General features: G+C 39.7%; 1 non-coding gene across 1 annotated transcript; it reads right to left on the reverse strand.

The window, feature by feature from the left end:
• Positions 1-5,101: 5,101 nt before the first annotated feature.
• LOC112406991 (small nucleolar RNA SNORA66) lies at positions 5,102-5,234 on the reverse strand. The gene has a single exon (XR_003004649.1). It is a non-coding gene; the product is annotated as a small nucleolar RNA SNORA66 (small nucleolar RNA).
• Between the last annotated feature and the right edge of the window lie 565 nt (positions 5,235-5,799).

Here is a 5,799-nt window from a genome sequence, read left to right on the forward strand (position 1 = left end):
TTTTTTTTTAGTGGATTTGGAAGGCAGGGGAGTGTGTTATCATCTTAAAAAATTACCCTATTCTCATACGTGGATGTCTCTCCCACTACATCCTTACCTTGTCTTCTTCTGCTTCATGTAACTGTTGACGAGGTACCACCAGGGACCTGGGACAGCTGTTTCTTCACTCCAGTGGTTTGTGAAAACATCTTGTTTTTTCTCTCTATGGGCTGATACTACCTACCTGTCCAACACTCCTGCTTTGGTGCTTTGTCAGGGTCCCACGTTTGTCCCACCTGAGGGAACAGGTGTGTGGCAATGATGGATATTTTTTTCTGAAACAAAATACAGAGCCTTTAACTTTATAAGCTTGAGTCAGATCCACAAGAACTTTAAGAGCATCTTTGGCAGTTATTGATTATTCCTTTTTTTTTTTTTTTGCGGTACGCGGGCCTCTCACTGTTGTGGCCTCTCCCGTTGCGGAGCACAGGCTCCGGATGCGCAGGCTCAGCGGCCATGACTCACGGGACCAGCCGCTCTGCGGCATGTGGGATCTTCCCGGACCGGGGCACGAATCTGTGTCCCCTGCATCGGCAGTCGGACTCTCAACCGCTGCGCCACCAGGGAAGCCCTGATTATTCCTTTTATTGAACCTCACTTTCCTCTTGGCAGAAGGCTTTCATGAACTGTTTTTTTTCTTTTTTCTTTTTTTTTTTCATGAACTTTTTGTGTTTGACCTTTGCACTAATTAAGGGAGGAAGGCGGGACAGGGATAAGCAGCTCCATCTTTTTTTTTTTTAATTAATTAATATATTTATTTATTTTTGGCTGTGTTGGACCTTCGTTGCTGCATGCAGGCTCCCTCTAGTTGCGGTGAGTGGGGGCCACTCCTCATTGTGGTGTGGGGGCCTCTCATTGCAGCGGCCTCTCTTGTTGAGGAGCATGGTCTCTAGGTGCACGGACTTCAGTAGTAGTGGCACGTGGGTTCAGTAGTTGTGGCTCGCAGGCTTAGTTGCTGCGCGGCATGTGGGATCTTCCCAGACTAGGGCTCAAACCCGTGTCCCTTGCATTGGCAGGCAGATTCTTAACCACTGCATCACCAGGGAAGTCCCTCCATCTTTATAGATGAGAGAACCGAGATTCCCAGAGGTGCTGTGACTTGTCCAAAGTGACTCAGAGGAGTGAGCGGTGAAGCTGGGACTTGAACTCAACTCTTCTCCAAGTCCAGTCCTCTTTCTGTGGCACCATTTTGTTTCTGTGTGGAAGTACATTATTTATCAACATAGGTAACTCTGACAGGCCTTAAAAAGTATAAATATGGGGCTTCCCTGGTGGCGCAGTGGTTGAGAGTCCGCCTGCTGATGCAGGGGACATGGGTTCGTGCCCCGGTCTGGGAAGATCCCACATGCCACAGAGCGGCTAGGCCCGCTGAGCCTGCGCGTCCGGAGCCTGTGCTCTGCAACGGGAGAGGCCACAGCAGTGAGAGGCCCGCGTACCGCAAAAAAAAAAAAAAGAAAAAAGAAAGTATAAATATGAAATAGCTCTTGGCATTGTGTTGGATTTGAAAATTTGGAAAATGCAAAGAAGCATAAATGAGAAGATAACAATCACATGTATTCCACCCTCACCATTTTGCACTTTTCCTTAATAAAAATGGGATCACATTATAATATTTGGAACTTGCTTTTTTCATTTACTATTATCTTGAGTTTTTTCTATGTTATGAAAACAATCTTCTATAAAATCAAATCAGTTTTTACTTAGGCACCTATTTTTTGATTGTTTCCAATTTTCCAAATATGTATGTATATATAAGTGTGTGTGTGTATGGATAGAAAGATACATCAGATAGATCAACCTTTTGATGAACCTCCTTTCAGAGAAAGCTTTGTGAACATTTGAATTAGGTTTTAAATTCAGTCACTGAACAGATATAAGATTTCTCTGAGGCCAAATGAAATAGGAAGTTGCTAAGAAAATCAGACTTTCTTCACTTGATTTATTTATTTTTTCCTTCACTTGATTTTATTTGAGTCTTTGTACAACCTCTTTGCAGGCTCAAAATCACCCTCAAGATTCTGTTCCCTAAATGGTAGTGTTTGTATCCCCCCAAACCTACACTTCAAGTAGATTTAACTCTCAGTCACTGAGCTATCTAGTAAAGTGGTTTTTCTATTTTTCAGCCAAAAATAAATCCTGCTAAAAAGCTGAATTTAAAAAAAAATGAAACAGTTATAGGAAATGTGAATTCTAGAAAGCATTCCTCTGTTAGAACACATTGGCTTTTTTTTTTTTTTTTTAACCAAAAGGTGGTATTTTGTGTCTAAACCACAAACTGATTTGATCAGTGGATGCCATGTAAAGCTAATGTTCCAGTTCCTGAACCTTTCTGAATCTTCCGGAAAGGCTCCCTAGTTCAGGAAGTTTTGAGTTGTCTTGTTTATGCTGTGTATATGATTTGTATTGCATTCATTTGTTTTCATTCAGGTCATATGTCTTACTTTAGAACTTGGTCTGACTTATGTAGCCAGTGTTAGCATTAGCAATATTTTAAATTCCTTTTGTAGTACCTGTGGCATTTCACTTATTTAAAAATGAAATTTGCCTTTGGACATAAAATTTTAATTTCAGGAAATGTAATAATTGGCTTTAGGTATTGTTTCCTCACAAACCTGTTCAGACTCTCTATTTACCTTCCAAAATCTTTTAAATCCAAATTATGTGTATGACAGGGGAAGAGGGGGAGGAGAGTAGCCCATCCAATGTTGCCTCTTGACAAGAAATCTTACCTTCCAGAATATTCTTGTTATTTTTTGGCTTTTTTCCCCACCCAGTTTTTTAGTACCCAACTCATCACATTTTTCAGTTGCAATGCCATGAGGGAGATTTCTACTTTCAGTAATGGTGGACTAGCTTATTGTACACCAGCCCTTCCACCAAAAACAACTGAAAAATATAATAGATGGGAAAAATGTTTGAAGGTAGCAGAGACGTACCAAAGAAGCAAGGACTTGAGAGATCAAAATCCCAGAGAGAAGGGAAGGCTGACATTTTGTGCCACTTCTCCCCTCGAGGTAATTGCCAGTGCAGAAAGTGCCAACTGAGATGCTACTAAGCTGAGCTCTTCAGGCATTCTTATGACTGAGGAGACAACAATTAAAGTTTAAGGCACACCAAGGATGAGGGATTCTTATAAATACCTCCAGGATTTCAGCTGGGACTTCTAACAGTCTATTCCATCAGATAGGGATGAACCAGAAGTAAGAGCAGCCCTCACAAAGACTAAAGCCCAGGTTTAAATCAGCTTAATCCTTGGTTGTAAGGTGATCTATCCCTCTCCAAACTACCTGCAAGAAGAAAAATACATTTTTGGGGAGAGGAAGATAACATCACCCAGAGCTTCAAATTTTCTGTATAATTTTTCATACCTAATGACCAATCTATATGACTGAAAACCAAAACCAAACAGACAAAAAAAATGGTAAAGACAGATGTATAGTAGATCCAGACGTTGGAGTTATTAGACACAGACTTAAAATAACGGTGATTAATATTGTCAAGAAATTAGATGACAATTTGGAGACTTATTTTGCAGAACTGGAGATATACAAGAAGCTGAATGGAAATTCTAGAACTGAAAAATATAGCAGTGGAAGATAAGAATTCAGCAGTGGGTTTCACACCAGATAAGACATAGTTGAAGAGAGGAATAGTGGACTGGAAGGTAGGTCAGAAAGAGATAGACTTATGCTCACAGAGACAAAGGATAGAAAACACAGGAAAGAGTGTAAGAGATATATGGAATATGATGGAAGATATAAATATGTGTAATTGGAGTCCTTGAAGGCAAGGAGGACAGAGAATAGGGCAGAAGCAATAATAAGAGATAGTGAGGATTTTCCAAAAGTGATGAATGGTTTCAATAAGCACTATAAACCCTTGGCTGGATAAATACAAAGAAAACCACACACTAAGGCACATTGTGGTAAAATGCTGGGTGGCTTAAAATCACTGCTTAAGTCACTACTTGACAGGAATGTCTTCACCTCAATGGGCAGCACCATGGCTATGAATTTCCACAATTGCTTACATAGCTTTGCCTTTAATTTCTTACCAGACACATCTCTCTTTGGGGGAACATTTTCCAAGGACCAGCTTTTGCCCTTAGTAAGGTCTCTGTGCACCCAGAGCTGGAGTTCTCCTCTCGCTGCACTTTTGTCTATAATCCTAGGGGAAAAACACTCAGTGCCTAGTGTGCCCTGGCAGGTCTCCCACTGAGGGGCTGGATGGGGTATAGGGTAATGGCTAAGAGCACAGGCTGTGGAAAGAAATTGCTTTGTTCCACCACTTACTCATCACATAATCTCACTTCTTGAAGCTTTACAGCCCTAAAATGTACAATAAGGATTAAAATAGTTACTTACACTTTTTAGGGTTGTTATGAGAATTAGATGAGCTCATGGATGTAAAGTGTTTAACATACAGGAATTAATGGAATTAATGAATGAGTTTCTTTTTAAATCTCCTTGACCCATGTCTTCAGCCTGATTGGTAGTCATGTATTCCTTCCTTAATAATAGCTGAGGCTTCTTCAAATTTTTGTGCCTGACTCGCCCCAGTGGGAACTAACATGAAAGGAGAGGAGGTGGTGTACATTTTATATCAGAGGAGAGAGCTTAAAAATTAATCTCCTTAAGTATGTACAAGAGTTGGTGGACTTCGCCCTTCAAAGGAAGAAGTAAACATTAAAGGTAGAAAAGTTTCTGAAGAACCAGAGAAATCAGACCCTGATTGGATCAAATAAAACACCTGGATGGGTTAAAGGATTTTTTTTTTTTTTTTTTTTTTTCCTTAGAGTAAAGATTGCCCCTCTCCCTACCCTGACCCAATTTAAATTTTTTTTTTTACTTGTTCAATAAGTTTATTACTGTCTTTATCTGAAAAATCTTCATAGAAATTGTGGTTTGATTTATTAACTCTCGGCAGCCCGTTCCTGAGCTCTAAGGAAGCTTGCCTTCTTCTGAGCTACTCGATCTTTCTTCTGGGCAAGTGACATTTTGGGACGGTTCCACCTGTTCTCTTCCTTAGTTAGCCTATTAAAAAATGCAGTAATTGACAGTTACAATGTACTGGGATAGAATGGGCCACCTCGGTAGCATCCAAGGCTAATACATTTCTGTCACCACAATTACTTTAGCAAACCTGGTTCCCCTCACCTCTGCAACATCATGCAGAGCTAGTGATCGAGTTTGCACCCAATTTAAATTTGGTTACTATTTCTGCCTTAAAAAAATGCATAAAATGTACCATTTTCTCTATCAGAAAATTCTTTATTAACAATTATATTAATTAACTCCTGTATTACCGATTCAACTGCCTTCTGACTACTGTTAAGTTCTTGGTTAATGTATTTTAAATATATCCATATGAATTCATACATATTTCCTATAATTTTTTACATATACACACACTAGGTATTTTACTGCAATGTATTTTATTCTCATTGTGTTCCTTCTCCTTAGGTAAATATATATTTATACAAATCAAATTGTAATTTTAACTACATTGAAGAAGATTGGAAATCTGGTCCTCACAGCAACTGGGAGAGGTTTTTACTTTAGGCCCAGGGCATCATTTATTTTTTTCACTAGGCAGAAATTTCATTTTAATATGAAAATAAAATTATTATTATTATTATTTTTGGCTGCACCACATGGCATGCAAGACCTTAGTTCCCCAGTCAGGGACTGAACCCATGCTCCCTTCAGTGGAAGCACGGAGTCCTAACCACTGGACCACCAGGGAAGTCCCCATGAATAT

This window comes from Neophocaena asiaeorientalis, unplaced genomic scaffold (genome assembly GCF_003031525.2).
Source record: "Neophocaena asiaeorientalis asiaeorientalis breed wild unplaced genomic scaffold, Neophocaena_asiaeorientalis_V1.1 scaffold85, whole genome shotgun sequence".
NCBI classification, from domain to species: Eukaryota; Metazoa; Chordata; class Mammalia; order Artiodactyla; family Phocoenidae; genus Neophocaena; species Neophocaena asiaeorientalis.